Consider the following 17,307-nt stretch of genomic DNA (forward strand, 5'->3'; position numbering starts at 1 on the left):
TTGAGGTCATATACGTATCATGTGTTAAACCATGTTAAAATGTATGAACTGTATTGTGTATGTGACTTTGTTGGTGTACCTAATAAATAAATAAATAAATTCTTCTTCGACGTAAGATAACGTTAACGGTTCCGTTGCTAAGGTATTTTATACAGTAACGCCAACATGTCCCAAAGCAGCCGACAGTTGTTTTAGCAGTGCTAGCATTTCATTCAACTTTTTATGTTCTGGCTAGCTAGTGGATGAAGTAATAACGTTAACGGTATTCCATGCGTTATAACGTTAACGGTTCCGTTGCTAAGGTATTTTATACGGTAACGCCGACATGTCCCAAGGCAGCCGACAGTTGTTTGAGTTGTGCTCGCATGTCGGCCGCGGACAGGCCTCGCTGAGCGCCGATCACTTTGAACGCGTTCAGGTATTCCAATTCGGAGAACTGGGCGCCTTTCTCACGTACGGATGTAATGATTTCCTGCGAACAAAGTAACACATTAGAATTTATTTTGCGATTGTCTCTAAAGTTTCGGCAAGACACTTTGTATGCGCCAGCATTAAAACCTCAAACAATTCAAACTCATGTCACACTATTCTCTGACTGAAGGTGGAAGGGAGAGGATAGGGAAAGGACTGTCAGAATGAGTGATAGAGAATAGTGTGACATGAGTTTGAATTGTTTGAGGTTTTAATGCTGGCGCATACACACTTGTTTTGTCCTAATGATGACATGTTGGCTATGGACGGGAAAAAATCATGGCGATCTGATGCAAGGAGAGGTGAAATATACAGGACAGTGAGAAAAAAGTCCAGTGGCCTTAAACGAAAAGGAACCCAGGACCTTTATAGGCCGAAGCCTCGGTCCTGGTGGGAGGTCTCTTTTTGCTTCGCGTACGAGCTCTAACTACTAGGTGGACCGACGATCTGGTAAAGGTTGCGGGAGGAGCCTGGATGCGGGCAGCGCAGGACCGTGTTTGAGTTCTCCATTGTGGAAAACCTTGGAGGAGGCCTTTGTCCAGCAGTGGACGTCGTTTGGCTGAAACGAACGAACGAACGAGCTTACCTTTGAAAGGCATTTGATAATAGTCTACTCTCACAGTCATGGTGATGTCTCTGATGGAACCGCAGGGAAAGAGGTGAGACTGTGGTCACCTTATTTCAGGATTTTCTTATTCTTTTATCCACAACGAGCAAGCTCTTGGCCAGTATCTCACCTGATGGTAGGTGACGATCAGGCCGAAAGTGGAAGCGAGCTTCACCCGGAATCTTCAACCACGGAGGAACTGGCTATCTTACCTTTAACTGCCGGAACACAACTATGCTGTTAACATTGTTGTTATGGCGACAGACTAAGGTAAGATGGTGGTAGCTATAAAAAAAAAGCTTTAACCTCTTGCGTGTTCATACCTCTGTAGGTATGTGACATTTGCATAGGCGTGATATATGCGTAGGTGCAAGGCTGAGGGTCATGAGCGCGTGACGTAGAATTGCGAGCGCGTGACGTAGGGTCGCGAGCGCGTGACGTAGCGTCGCGAGCGCGTGACGTAGCGGGGCTACCTCGGGCGCGCAGGCCAGCAGGTGCAGGTAGGCGTGCGCGCGGTGCAGCCCGCGGTGCGGCAGGCTGAGCGCCGCGAGCGCGTGACGTAGCGTGGCGTAGCGGGGCTACCTCGGGCGCGCAGGCCAGCAGGTGCAGGTAGGCGTGCGCGCGGTGCAGCCCGCGGTGCGGCAGGCTGAGCGCCGCGAGCGCGTGACGTAGCGTGACGTAGCGGGGCTACCTCGGGCGCGCAGGCCAGCAGGTGCAGGTAGGCGTGCGCGCGGTGCAGCCCGCGGTGCGGCAGGCTGAGCGCCGCGAGCGCGTGACGTAGCGTGACGTAGCGGGGCTACCTCGGGCGCGCAGGCCAGCAGGTGCAGGTAGGCGTGCGCGCGGTGCAGCCCGCGGTGCGGCAGGCTGAGCGCCGCGAGCGCGTGACGTAGCGTGGCGAGCGCGTGACGTAGCGTGACGTAGCGGGGCTACCTCGGGCGCGCAGGCCAGCAGGTGCAGGTAGGCGTGCGCGCGGTGCAGCCCGCGGTGCGGCAGGCTGAGCGCCGCGAGCGCGTGACGTAGCGTGGCGAGCGCGTGACGTAGCGTGACGTAGCGGGGCTACCTCGGGCGCGCAGGCCAGCAGGTGCAGGTAGGCGTGCGCGCGGTGCAGCCCGCGGTGCGGCAGGCTGAGCGCCGCGAGCGCGTGACGTAGCGTGGCGAGCGCGTGACGTAGCGTGACGTAGCGGGGCTACCTCGGGCGCGCAGGCCAGCAGGTGCAGGTAGGCGTGCGCGCGGTGCAGCCCGCGGTGCGGCAGGCTGAGCGCCGCGAGCGCGTGACGTAGCGTGGCGAGCGCGTGACGTAGCGTGACGTAGCGGGGCTACCTCGGGCGCGCAGGCCAGCAGGTGCAGGTAGGCGTGCGCGCGGTGCAGCCCGCGGTGCGGCAGGCTGAGCGCCGCGAGCGCGTGACGTAGCGTGGCGAGCGCGTGACGTAGCGTGACGTAGCGGGGCTACCTCGGGCGCGCAGGCCAGCAGGTGCAGGTAGGCGTGCGCGCGGTGCAGCCCGCGGTGCGGCAGGCTGAGCGCCGCGAGCGCGTGACGTAGCGTGACGTAGCGGGGCTACCTCGGGCGCGCAGGCCAGCAGGTGCAGGTAGGCGTGCGCGCGGTGCAGCCCGCGGTGCGGCAGGCTGAGCGCCGCGAGCGCGTGACGTAGCGTGGCGAGCGCGTGACGTAGCGTGACGTAGCGGGGCTACCTCGGGCGCGCAGGCCAGCAGGTGCAGGTAGGCGTGCGCGCGGTGCAGCCCGCGGTGCGGCAGGCTGAGCGCCGCGAGCGCGTGACGTAGCGTGGCGAGCGCGTGACGTAGCGTGACGTAGCGGGGCTACCTCGGGCGCGCAGGCCAGCAGGTGCAGGTAGGCGTGCGCGCGGTGCAGCCCGCGGTGCGGCAGGCTGAGCGCCGCGAGCGCGTGACGTAGCGTGGCGAGCGCGTGACGTAGCGTGACGTAGCGGGGCTACCTCGGGCGCGCAGGCCAGCAGGTGCAGGTAGGCGTGCGCGCGGTGCAGCCCGCGGTGCGGCAGGCTGAGCGCCGCGAGCGCGTGACGTAGCGTGGCCAGACGAGCGGCGGCGGCGGCGGGCGGCGCGTCGGAGCCCTGCCAGCGCCAAACCACGCCCGCTGACATCATCTCGCCGAGGCCGCCGAGCACGTACTGAAATATTACACACAATACATTATTAATCAGCAGATTTAGGTAGAAAAGTAAGAGTATATAACAATAACACTCGTAGATAGAAAATACACAAATGCGAGAATATGCCCAATGCACAAGACAACAAGGATCACTGACTGACAGATAAGTAAAACTCCCTATTCTTAAGACAACAGACCGCGAGCAGGTGCGGCACTAGCAGCGGCGCGGCGCACTCGTGGAAGGCCAGCAGCGCGTGAGCAAGTCTCACCGCCCCGCCTGCGCTCACCTCCTGCAATAATACTCCCTATTCCTACACCAACAAGGCTCACTAACCGCCAGCAAGTGCGGCGCACTAGTGGAAATCTATCAGCGCGCGCGTGCACAAGCCTCGCCGCGTCGCTCGCGCCCGCTTCCTGCGATAATACTCCCTATTCTTACAGCAATAAGGTTCACTAACCGCCAGCAGGTGCGGCGCACTCGTGGAAGGCCAGCAGCGCATTCGCGAGACTTGCCGCGCCGCCCGCCCATCTCTCGCTTTGGGCTCCTGCAATAATACTCCCTATTCTTACACTGATAAGGCTCACTGACCGACGCAGGCCGCCGCCCGCGCCCACCTCCTGCAATAATGCTCCCTATTCCCAAGGCAATAAGGCTCACTAACCGCCAGCAGATGCGGCGCCAGCAGTGGGGCAGAGCACTCGTGGAAGGCCAGCAGAGCGTGTGCGAGCCTCACCACACCGCCTCCTGCAATAATGATCCCTATTCCCCAGGCAACAGAGCTCACTAACCGCCAGCAGGTGCGGAGCCAACAGCGGCGCGGTGCACTCGTGGAAGGCCAGCAGAGCGTGTGCGAGCCTCACCACACCGCCTCCTGCAATAATGATCCCTATTCCCCAGGCAACAGAGCTCACTAACCGCCAGCAGGTGCGGAGCCAACAGCGGCGCGGTGCACTCGTGGAAGGCCAGCAGAGCGTGTGCGAGCCTCACCACACCGCCTCCTGCAATAATGATCCCTATTCCCCAGGCAACAGAGCTCACTAACCGCCAGCAGGTGCGGAGCCAACAGCGGCGCGGTGCACTCGTGGAAGGCCAGCAGAGCGTGTGCGAGCCTCACCACACCGCCTCCTGCAATAATGATCCCTATTCCCCAGGCAACAGAGCTCACTAACCGCCAGCAGGTGCGGAGCCAACAGCGGCGCGGTGCACTCGTGGAAGGCCAGCAGAGCGTGTGCGAGCCTCACCACACCGCCTCCTGCAATAATGATCCCTATTCCCCAGGCAACAGAGCTCACTAACCGCCAGCAGGTGCGGAGCCAACAGCGGCGCGGTGCACTCGTGGAAGGCCAGCAGAGCGTGTGCGAGCCTCACCACACCGCCTCCTGCAATAATGATCCCTATTCCCCAGGCAACAGAGCTCACTAACCGCCAGCAGGTGCGGAGCCAACAGCGGCGCGGTGCACTCGTGGAAGGCCAGCAGAGCGTGTGCGAGCCTCACCACACCGCCTCCTGCAATAATGATCCCTATTCCCCAGGCAACAGAGCTCACTAACCGCCAGCAGGTGCGGAGCCAACAGCGGCGCGGTGCACTCGTGGAAGGCCAGCAGAGCGTGTGCGAGCCTCACCACACCGCCTCCTGCAATAATGATCCCTATTCCCCAGGCAACAGAGCTCACTAACCGCCAGCAGGTGCGGAGCCAACAGCGGCGCGGTGCACTCGTGGAAGGCCAGCAGAGCGTGTGCGAGCCTCACCACACCGCCTCCTGCAATAATGATCCCTATTCCCCAGGCAACAGAGCTCACTAACCGCCAGCAGGTGCGGAGCCAACAGCGGCGCGGTGCACTCGTGGAAGGCCAGCAGAGCGTGTGCGAGCCTCACCACACCGCCTCCTGCAATAATGATCCCTATTCCCCAGGCAACAGAGCTCACTAACCGCCAGCAGGTGCGGAGCCAACAGCGGCGCGGTGCACTCGTGGAAGGCCAGCAGAGCGTGTGCGAGCCTCACCACACCGCCTCCTGCAATAATGATCCCTATTCCCCAGGCAACAGAGCTCACTAACCGCCAGCAGGTGCGGAGCCAACAGCGGCGCGGTGCACTCGTGGAAGGCCAGCAGAGCGTGTGCGAGCCTCACCACACCGCCTCCTGCAATAATGATCCCTATTCCCCAGGCAACAGAGCTCACTAACCGCCAGCAGGTGCGGAGCCAACAGCGGCGCGGTGCACTCGTGGAAGGCCAGCAGAGCGTGTGCGAGCCTCACCACACCGCCTCCTGCAATAATGATCCCTATTCCCCAGGCAACAGAGCTCACTAACCGCCAGCAGGTGCGGAGCCAACAGCGGCGCGGTGCACTCGTGGAAGGCCAGCAGAGCGTGTGCGAGCCTCACCACACCGCCTCCTGCAATAATGATCCCTATTCCCCAGGCAACAGAGCTCACTAACCGCCAGCAGGTGCGGAGCCAACAGCGGCGCGGTGCACTCGTGGAAGGCCAGCAGAGCGTTTGCGAGCCTCACCACACCGCCTCCTGCAATAATGATCCCTATTCCCCAGGCAACAGAGCTCACTAACCGCCAGCAGGTGCGGAGCCAACAGCGGCGCGGTGCACTCGTGGAAGGCCAGCAGAGCGTGTGCGAGCCTCACCACACCGCCTCCTGCAATAATGATCCCTATTCCCCAGGCAACAGAGCTCACTAACCGCCAGCAGGTGCGGAGCCAACAGCGGCGCGGTGCACTCGTGGAAGGCCAGCAGAGCGTGTGCGAGCCTCACCACACCGCCTCCTGCAATAATGATCCCTATTCCCCAGGCAACAGAGCTCACTAACCGCCAGCAGGTGCGGAGCCAACAGCGGCGCGGTGCACTCGTGGAAGGCCAGCAGAGCGTGTGCGAGCCTCACCACACCGCCTCCTGCAATAATGATCCCTATTCCCCAGGCAACAGAGCTCACTAACCGCCAGCAGGTGCGGAGCCAACAGCGGCGCGGTGCACTCGTGGAAGGCCAGCAGAGCGTGTGCGAGCCTCACCACACCGCCTCCTGCAATAATGATCCCTATTCCCCAGGCAACAGAGCTCACTAACCGCCAGCAGGTGCGGAGCCAACAGCGGCGCGGTGCACTCGTGGAAGGCCAGCAGAGCGTGTGCGAGCCTCACCACACCGCCTCCTGCAATAATGATCCCTATTCCCCAGGCAACAGAGCTCACTAACCGCCAGCAGGTGCGGAGCCAACAGCGGCGCGGTGCACTCGTGGAAGGCCAGCAGAGCGTGTGCGAGCCTCACCACACCGCCTCCTGCAATAATGATCCCTATTCCCCAGGCAACAGAGCTCACTAACCGCCAGCAGGTGCGGAGCCAACAGCGGCGCGGTGCACTCGTGGAAGGCCAGCAGAGCGTGTGCGAGCCTCACCACACCGCCTCCTGCAATAATGATCCCTATTCCCCAGGCAACAGAGCTCACTAACCGCCAGCAGGTGCGGAGCCAACAGCGGCGCGGTGCACTCGTGGAAGGCCAGCAGTGCGTGAGCGAGTCTCGCGGCTCCGCCCGCGCCACCTCTCCTTGATCCTTCTGCAATAATACTCCCTATTCCTACACCAACAAGGCTCACTAAATGCCAGCAAGTGCGGCGCACTAGTGGAAATCTATCAGCGCGCGCGTGCACAAGCCTCGCCGCGTCGCTCGCGCCCGCTTCCTGCGATAATACTCCCTATTCTTACAGCAATAAGGTTCACTAACCGCCAGCAGGTGCGGCGCACTCGTGGAAGGCCAGCAGCGCATTCGCGAGACTTGCCGCGCCGCCCGCGCATCTCTCGCTTTGGGCTCCTGCAATAATACTCCCTATTCTTACACTGATAAGGCTCACTGACCGACGCAGGCCGCCGCCCGCGCCCACCTCCTGCAATAATGCTCCCTATTCCCCAGGCAACAGAGCTCACTAACCGCCGCATTCGTGGAAGGCCAGCAGCGCGTGAGCGAGTCTCGCGGCTCCGCCTGCGCCTGCCTTCTGCAATAATACTCCCTATTCCTAAACTAGTAAGGTTCACTGAACGCTAGCAAGTGCGGCGCACTCATAGAAAGCCAGTCAGAAGTGCATGAGCCAGTCTCACCACGCCGCCCGCGCCCGTCTCATCCTGAGTAATCCTTCTGCAACAATGCTCCCTATTCCTACACCAGTAAGGCTCACTGACCGCCAGCAGCGGCGCACTAGTGGAAATCTATCAGCGCGCGCGTGCACAAGCTTCGCCGCGTCCCTTGCACCCGCCTCCTGCAATAATACTCCCTATTCATACAGCAATAAAGCTCACTGACCGCCAGCAGCGTCGATCCTTCTGCAATAATACTCCCTATTCCTACACTAATAAGATTCACTGACCGCCTCCCTATTCCCAAGGCAATAAGGCTCACTAACCGCCAGCAGATGCGGTGTCAACAGCGGCGCAGCACACTCGTGGAAAGCCAGCAGCGCGTGAGCCAGTCTCGCTGCTCCTCCCGCGCCCGCCTCTCCTTGATCCTTCTGCAATAATACTCCCTATTCCTACACCAACAAGGCTCACTAACTGCCAGCAATTGCGGCGCACTAGTGGAAATCTATCAGCGCGCGTGTGCACAAGCCTCGCCGCGTCCCTCGCGCCCGCCTCCTACAATAATACTCCCTATTCATACAGCAATAACGCTCACTGACCGCCAGCAGCGTCGATCCTTCTGCAATAATGCTCCCTATTCCCAAAGCAATAAGGCTCACTAACCGCTAGCAAATGCGGCGCCAGCAGTGAGGCAGAGCACTCGTGGAAGGCCAGCAGCGCAAGAGCAAGTCTCTCCGCGCCACCCTCCTGCAATAATACTCCCTATTCCTACACCAATAAGGTTCACTGAACGCTAGCAAGTGCGGCGCACTCATAGAAGACCAGTCAGAAGTGCATGAGCCAGTCTCACCACACCGCCCGCGCCCGTCTCATCCTGAGTCATCCTTCTGCGATAATACTCCCTATTCCTACACTAGTAAGGCTCACTGCAGGCACTCATAGAAGGCCAGCCAGAAGTGCATGAGCCAGTCTCGCCGCACTGCCCTCGCCTTTCTCACCCTCTGTGATCTTTTTGCAATAATACTCCGTATTCCCAAGGCAATAAGGCTCACTAACCGCCAGCAGCGTCGATCCTTCTGCAATAATACTCCCTATTTCCAAGGCAATAAGGCTCACTAACCGCTAACAGATGCGGTGCCAAAAGTGGCGCAGCACACTCGTGGAAAGCCAGCAGAGCGTGAGCCAGTCTCGCTGCTCCGCCCGCGCCCGCCTCGCCTTCCGAGTTAGACGCCGTCTCTTCCTGTCCGAGGTAGTAGAAGCACGCGATACGCAGCTGAAAACACATTATTATTAGTACGTACTGTGAATGGGTGTTGTTAGTACAACCAGGCCTGTTCATCTCCGCGAATTTACATCGAAAACAAAACACGCACGATGGCCCACCTACAGGATACTATTCGACAAGGCCTCACATACGAGCGAACATTGACTCACGCACGCGTATTCTTGTGTATGATGGAAGAAAATAAAGAAAATGGTGTACTAAATACTGTGCAGTATTTAACTGCCTAAATAATAATAAAACACAGAATGTACTTTTTTAAGTTGCCTAAAGACACTGAGATGTAAATAAGTAGTTAATATTATTCATGATAATTCATGCTAAATCATGTATTTCCTCCGCCATTTTCCGCAGTTTGGCACCTCACGTCACATCATTTTACCGAAGTCAGCCCTATAGCTTCGGCGGAGTGCCGATCACTGACGTTTGTCAACAAAATGGTGTTTGACTCTTGAGACAGGCTAAATTACACCATATTGTTAATGACATTGAGTCCTGTGGCTGAAATGATGATGATGATGACGTACTGTGAGGGTCTACGCGTACGGACGGAGCGGGTGCCCGTTCCGCATGCGTTTTACAGACCTTAGCAACCAGTTGCTGTTAACGCGACTGCTACGACAACGAATAACGCTAGTTAGCAGATAGCGCTAGTTTCTATCCTTTTTTTCATAGTCGCATTGCAATTGTACTATCAGCAACAGTGTTAACTGTGTTAACTGCCTATTACCAGTCATGCCATCTCGTTCTATCGCAAAGAATCACCATTTGATTAGAGCGAGAGCAAAAACGGAAATGGATAGTTAACAGTGTGGCCGTGTGTACAGATAGCAAACGGTTGCTAAGAAGACTCGTAATAACCCCACAGGATATCCTACGCGTTTAGAGTTAAAGTTGTGTCTATGTTAAAACTAAAACAGACAGAGTTCGATTAGGCACAAAATCAGTGCAGTAATCAGTGAAAACTGACGTAAGATAGGAGAGTAACGCCCGTATTCAGCAAATCGAACGCACAGCGTTGAATAGAGCTCTGTGATTGGTTCGTGTGTCACCCCGTGTGTCCACGCGCAGTGAGTCCTCATAGTAATGTTTGAGAATACGGGCGTAAGCACACAGTTATAGCAACCACATCAATGAAAGCTTTACATCACCGACCTCGAGATGAAGGAAGAGCAAGCACTTGTGAGCGATCTCCTCAAAGATGGCAGCCGCAGCGTTGATGTCGCCGATGAACTTGTCGCTCAGCTTGATGCCCGACCCGCCGATTATGGTCGGCAGTGTCATGATGTTGGTTGCGAGCCAATCCTGTTGAAAAATACACCAAGTATGACAACGGCTATAGAGTGAATCCGGTCGAGTTAGCGTACCTGGCAGCCGTGACGTCACAACGATGCTCTGGTACGGACGAGGTGCAGGTAAGTGGGAGGGAGAATCGCATTCCAGCGAGGTGAGAAGTTAGCTCAATCAGGTTAGATACTCAGAATATTAGATGGTCTTGCTAAGCTCATTCTATGGTGACTAGATAATGGATGCGTATGCATAATAAACATCCATGATTATGGTGTAAAAACATCATAACAAGTGAGTTGACACTCGCATAATCTCGTTGTAGACAGATATGCAAACCTCAGTATATGAGAACCGTCACGTTAACCAGTCGCAGCATCGTGGAGGTTCTACACTAAATCTAAAACTAAAGTAATCAGGTACCAAGTAAAAAAAAAGTATTATTCAAATCAAATCAAAAATATTTTATTCAAATTAGAACGTCAAAATATAGTAAAAATAAAAAAAGGTAGCCGTTATGGGGCACTTTACATGTCTCCTTATCTTTTGGGCCCTACCAGCGCTTCGAGACAAACATATGGCAAGTGCTGAGAAGAAACGCCGGAACAAACTCAGTCACCACTAATTGCCAGGAATTATCTAACGGTAAGAGTAACAAATTCAAGCACTTAACAGCGAGGACATAACAGCAATTTACATTTAAGGTTTCAAATCGCTATCGGAGCTTGAGTTGTAAACAGATATGTAAGCCACTGACGTCACGTTAACCAGTCGCAGCATCGTATCGACGCTATTATTTAGTTCATAAAATCTAAAAACAAAAGTCATTGGGTGTTAAATATGGGACTCACCATAGATTCGCACATGAGCGCCAGGTCAGCCAGCGCGGTGACGTCAGACAGCAGCTCGCGCCGCGTCACGGCACCGTCGCCTAAGCTTGAGCCCAGGATTTCGGCTTCGCGCTCGTACGCTTGGTTGAGCTCCTGTGAATCAAAGTAAAGATTAAGCTAGGCAATTTGTTTTCTATTATCATAAACCATTTCAGCCACAGGAACTACTGCTGAACATACAAACAGGCCTGTTCATCTCCGCGAGTTTACATCGAAAACAAAACACGCACGATGGCCCACCTACAGGATACTATTCGACAAGGCCTCACATACGAGCGAACATTGACTCACCCACGCGTATTCTTGTGTATGATGGAAGAAAATAAAGAAAATGGTGTACTAAATACTGTGCAGTATTTAACTGCCTAAATAATAATAAAAACACAGAATGTACTTTTTTAAGTTGCCTCAAGACACTGAGAGGTAAATAAGTAGTTAACATTATTCATGCTAAATCATGTATTTCCTCCGCCATTTTCCGCAGTTTGGCACCTCACGTCACATCATTTTACCGAAGTCTGCCCTATAGCTTCGGCGCAGTGCCGATCACTGACGTTTGTCAACAAAATGGTGCTTGACTCTTGAGACAGGCTAAATTACACCATATTGTTAATGACATTGAGCATACATTTTTTTAAATACCTTCGCGAAGTAAAACCGCGTACAGAAGGTACGTAGTACTTTATTATTCTGTGATACAAACAACAACCTCCCCCAACGATTTCCACATTGCCCGGTTGGTAGGGGCTTGCCTCCAGCTCCTTCCTGATACCTTTATGAGGTCATCAGTCCACCTTGTGGGTTGACGTCCCACACTGCGTTTTTCAGTACGTGGCCTCCTCTGTTTGCTATTAAAATAGTAACAACCCCGATGCCCAGGTCTGTTTGAGTACCGCGATGAAATTAAACTAGGCCCAGGTTCTAGGGAGGCTGGTGACGTCACAGGCCGCGCGCGACGCTTGCGCCGGCACCACGCGTCTACCAGAAGGGGTCATTGATCTGGCATGTTGACGGCGGAGGCGTACCTCTTTCGTAGTATCGGGCTGGATCTTTAGGGTCTATCTGTGAAGGGAGATGGTCACTGACCTGGGATACGATTCTCATGCAATCGAATTTTTTCCGTATACGAACTCCTGTTACGGTCCGTTGCGACGTTTTTAAAAACGCTGTAACTTCCGTATGATTAATTTTATCTTTACTTCGTGAAATTTGATTACAAAACCCATTTATTTTTATAATTTAATAATAATGTTGTAAAATTAATACATAGTATCACAAAACATAAAGTTTTAAAGGTTTAATTTTAAATATTTCATTACGTGTACTGAATGTTTCGGAACACGTTAAAATGGTTATGTCATTAATGCCAATGTCATCGTTGAAAAAAATATAACAATGAATTTATTTTTCTTCATACGAGTTTTATTAGAGGCTATTTCATATTCTACAATCGATTTTATAAAAAAATATCCTTACAATGTACAACATTTCTTGGTTTTATTTCACAGTTCATAGGATTATGAATTGGAGTACCTACTTTGACAGGTAAATTCGTGTACGAATTTCAAGTTCGACTGGTACTTAGCACTCGTAGCGTTCTAGTGGTTTTCGATCGAACTTTTTCGATTGTGAACTTCTAAGATTGCACAAACGGTGTAAATAGACGAAAAAACCGAACAATACCCTTCGAATTATTTTTCGAATGTGAACTTTTTTCGATTGCATGAGAATCGTATCCCTGCGCGTTAACAGCAAAAGCGGGCGCAGGTTGTATCGCGGCGAGCCGAATGCATAACACAGTTAATATACCTTGCGGAATAGAGCAACAAAGAACTGAGCGAGCGAGACGTCACTAGCAGCAACAAAGAGATGCGTGTTGTCGTCGCCGTCACGTCAAACAGAACATAAGGCTTCAATCTCTCTTGTTGTATCGGGCTCAACATCTGGGGGCGGTCTATCAGCTCGAGGGTCACTGACCTGCGCGCTGGCAGTGGAGGCAGGCGTGGGTTGTATAGCAGCGCGCCAGTTGGGCAGCGACTGCAGGAAGCGCACTACATCATCGTCGGCCAGCCAGCGCGCCGCGCGCGACGCCTGCGCCGGTACAACGCGGCTAACTAGGGTCACTGACCTGAGCGCTGGCGACAAAGATGATGGATGGATGTCTCTTCATAAGGCTTCAATCGCTCTTCGTCGGCCAGCAAGCCGCGTACAACACTTGCGTGGAATCACTGATCTGTGTATTAGCAGTGGAGGCTGGAGCGCGCCATACACACAGGGATCATATTGAAGCTATCTGATTTAGCTTCTGTCGTTGGAAAGAGGGGTGGAGGAAGGGGTTACTGACCTGCGCACTAGCAGCAGAAGCAGGCGTGGGTTGTATAGCAGCGCGCCAGTTGGGCAGCGACTGCAAGAAGCGCACTATATCATCGTCGGCGGCTGCGCCGGACCACGCGGCGGCCTGGGGTCACTGACCTGCGCGGGCGCGGGCTGCAGCGTGGCGGAATATTCCTTTTTCAGTTGGAGAGGGATTAGGCTTCAACCTTTTCTGTGGTTCTATGCTGGATCTCTCGGGGTTGGGGCGGTCTAACTGTGGAGGGAGAGGGTCACTGACCTGCGCACTAGCAGCAGAAGCAGGCGTAGGTTGTATAGCGGCGCGCCAGTTGGGCAGCGACTGCAGGAAGCGCACTATATCGTCGTCGGCCAGCCAGCGCGCCGCGCGCGACGCCTGCGCCGGGGCACGCGGCTACCAAGGGTCACTGACCTGCGCACTAACAGTTGAGACGGGAGCAAGCTGCAGCGTGGCGAGGTGTTCCTTCCTTAGATGCAGAAGTCTTATGCCTCAACCTATTTAGTTATACCTGGCAGTATAGCCAGCGGGCCGCGCGCGACTATACTATGTGGCTACCAAGAGGGGTCACTGACCTGCGCACTGGCAGCGGAGGCAGGCGTGGGCTGTATAGCAGCGCGCCAGTTGGGCAGCGACTGCAGGAAGCGCACTATATCGTCGTCGGCCAGCCAGCGCGCCGCGCGCGACGCCTGCGCCGGACCACGCGGCGGCCTGGGGTCACTGACCTGCGCAATATAGCAGCGAAGGCGAACGCACACACACAGAGATCGTGTTGAAGCTCTCTGGGTGCCGTAACTGTGCGAGGTTGGGGAGAGCGATGGAAGGGTTATTGACCTGCGCGCTGGCGGTGAACGCGACTTGGCGCGTGACGGAATGTTCCTTTTTCAGATGCATTGCGATTAGGCTTGCTGTTTTCTGTTGTATCAAGTTGGATCTCTTGGGGTTAGAGACAGGTGTATAAGTGTGGGTCACTGACCTGCGCACTAGCAGCAGAAGCAGGCGTGGGTTGTATTGGCTCCGTGCACGATTACAGCGCCAACTAGCGTCCACAACTTTGTGGGTTCTGTCACATTGACATTTAGGTCGTATATTTGTGAAAAAATATCGAAATGAAAAAATAACAAATATTTTCAACTAATAAATTGTTGTGATACCACGATTTGGGTGGAAAAAAGGTTTTGAAATCATTTTGGTCATTCAAATCAAATGAGGTAAGTCCAAAAAGTGTGTTTAATTTTGATTGTGTCAGGGTTTGTTTACTTCATTTATAGTTGTAGTTTTACAGTAAAACAAAAAGAAAAAGCTACTTTAACGGTTTCATTATATAACAGTAAATATATTTAAATGTTTCTGTATCGCTAGTAATAAATTAAATATCGTTTTCAGATCGAAATGAGTATCGTTTTGAAGACCGGGTTTGTGAGAGTTACAATATCAAATTCCAACCACAAACCGTATTTAAAGGAAAGTTGTTGGTATTGGCTGGACAAGTCCGAGATGTAGAAGAATTAAGAACAAAACAAGGGCAGAGTTCAATAATTCACGCTCTCATCATAAGGCAAACATCTGTGCACAACAACTACTGTGACTCATTTTTGTACTACCACGTTGTATAGTTTAGTTATTTCCAAATTGTAAACGGCTATTAAAACAGCCCTATCGAAATACAGTCCACTCTTTTATTTAAGTTCCCAGTAGGACCCTTTTCATGCGATTAATTAATGATATTAAAATGTATTATGTAGAATCGCTTTGCCATTGACAGATACATCTGATGACAGAGCTTACATTATTTCTACTTTTGACCACCATGAGCGCTGCGATAGATTATGTCCCCCCCACCTAGTACTTCGCACCCAGCGAATAGCGGCGCGCCAGTTGGGCAGCGACTGCAGGAAGCGTACTATATCGTCGTCGGCCAGCCAGCGCGCCGCGCGCGACGCCTGCGCCGGTACAACACGGCTATCTAGGGTCACTGACCTGCGCAATAAAGCAGCGGAGGCGGGCGCACACACACAGAGATCCTGTTGGAGCTATCTGTGTGCCCTAACTGTGCGAGGTTGGGGAGAGCGGTGGAGAGGGTTATTGACCTGCGCGCTGGCGGTGAACGCGACTTGGAGCGTGACGGAATGTTCCTTTTTCAGATGCATTGCGATTAGGCTTGCTGTTTTCTGTTGTATCAGGTTAGATCTCTCGGAATTAATTACTGTGTTGTGTAATGCTTGTACCTGCGCACTAGCAGCGGAGGCAGGCGTGGGTTGTATAGCAGCGCGCCAGTTGGGCAGCGACTGCAGGAAGCGCACGATGTCGTCGTCGGCCAGCCAGCGCGCCGCGCGCGACGCCTGCGCCGGTACAACACGGCGGCTTGGGGTCACTGACCTGAGCACTGGCGACAAAGATGATGGATGGATGTCTCTTCATAAGGCTTCAATTTCTCTACGTCAGCCAGCAAGCCGCGTACAACACTTGCGTGGGGTCACTGATCTGTGTATTAGCAGTGGAGGCTGGAGCGCGGTGCGCCATACACACAGGGATCATATTGAAGCTATCTGATTTAGCTTCTGTCGTTGGGATAAGGGGTGGAGGAAGGGGTTACTGACCTGCGCAATATAGCAGCGGAGGCGGGCGCACACACACAGAGATCGTGTTGAAGCTATCTGGGTGCCCTAACTGTGTGAGGTGGGGAGAGCGGTGGAGAGGGTTATTGACCTGCGCGCTGGCGGTGAACGCGACTTGGAGCGTGACGGAATGTTCCTTTTTCAGATGCATTGCGATTAGGCTTGCTGTTTTCTGTTGTATCAGGTTAGATCTCTCGGAGCTAGAGCTGTGTGTATAAGTGTGGGTGACTAGCCTGCGCACTAGCAGCAGAAGCAGGCGTAGGCTGTATAGCAGCGCGCCAGTTGGGCAGCGACTGCAGGAAGCGCACTATATCGTCGTCGGCCAGCCAGCGCGCCGCGCGCGACGCCTGCGCCGGACCACGCGGCTATCTAGGGTCATTGACGGCATTCGTAGCGGGATGTTTCTTCATAAGGCTTCAATCTGTTGTATTGGGTTGGATCTCTATACAACAAGAGACATTGAAGCCTTATGAAGTCTATGTCCGATATCCCTGCCTATCGGTGAGGGTCACTGACCTGCGCACTAGCAGCGGAAGCAGGCGTGGGTTGTATAGCAGCGCGCCAGTTGGGCAGCGACTGCAGGAAGCGCACGATGTCGTCGTCGGCCAGCCAGCGCGCCGCGCGCGACGCCTGCGCCGGACCACGCGGCTACCAAGGGTCACTGACCTGCGCACTAACAGTTGAGACGGGAGTGAGCTGTAGCGTGGCGAGGTGTTCCTTCCTTAGATGCAGAAGTCTTATGCCTCAATTTTGTTATACCTGGCAGCAGCCAGCGGGCCGCGCGTGACGTTACCATGTGGCTACCAAGAGGGGTCACTGATCTGCGCGGGCGCAGGCTGCAACGTGGCGGAATATTCCTTTTTCAGTTGCGGAATATTCCTTTTCTGTGGTTCTATACTGGGTCTATCAGCTCGAGGGTTATTTACCTGAGCACTAGCAGCGGAGGCAGGCGTAGGCTGTATAGCAGCGCGCCAGTTGGGCAGCGACTGCAGGAAGCGCACGATGTCGTCGTCGGCCAGCCAGCGCGCCGCGCGCGACGCCTGCGCCGATCCACGCGACTACCAGGGATCACTGACCTGCGCAATATAGCAGCGGAGGCGGACCCAGTCGAAAGCGCGGCATGTCAGTTACACACACAGGCATCATAGCTATCTGAGCGCCCTAACTGTGCGAGGTTGGGGAGAGCGGTTATTGACCTGCGCGCTGGCGGTGAATGCGGCCTGGAGCGTGACGGAATGTTCCTTTTTCAGATACACTGGGGTCACCGCGTCGGTCGCAGACCGACGTTCGCGATCGGGCCGTATCGAGCGCATAAGGCGTCCGATCAGTGGCGAACCCAACTAGAGGGTTGCCCACCGCGGTGTTGGACCAAAGTCCAGCCTACGGCGGGCTCACTGTAGTGGGCCCGATCGAAGGAGCTGTGTACCTGCGCACTAGCAGCGGAGGCAGGCGTGGGTTGTATAGCAGCGCGCCAGTTGGGCAGCGACTGCAGGAAGCGCACTATGTCGTCGTCGGCCAGCCAGCGCGCCGCGCGCGACGCCTGCGCCGGTGCAACACGGCTAACTAGAGTCACTGACCTGCGAGCTGCAGCGTGGCGAGGTGTTCCTT

The 17,307-nt window shown here is 54.5% G+C and overlaps 1 long non-coding RNA gene across 1 annotated transcript; it reads left to right on the top strand.

The window, feature by feature from the left end:
* Window positions 1-14,096: 14,096 nt before the first annotated feature.
* On the top strand, window positions 14,097-14,746 carry LOC135071419 (uncharacterized). The gene is made up of 2 exons (XR_010257243.1): window positions 14,097-14,292; window positions 14,468-14,746. It is a non-coding gene; the product is annotated as an uncharacterized LOC135071419 (long non-coding RNA).
* The last annotated feature ends 2,561 nt before the right edge of the window (window positions 14,747-17,307 follow it).

This window comes from Ostrinia nubilalis, chromosome 4, assembly GCF_963855985.1.
Source record: "Ostrinia nubilalis chromosome 4, ilOstNubi1.1, whole genome shotgun sequence".
Taxonomy (NCBI): Eukaryota; Metazoa; Arthropoda; class Insecta; order Lepidoptera; family Crambidae; genus Ostrinia; species Ostrinia nubilalis.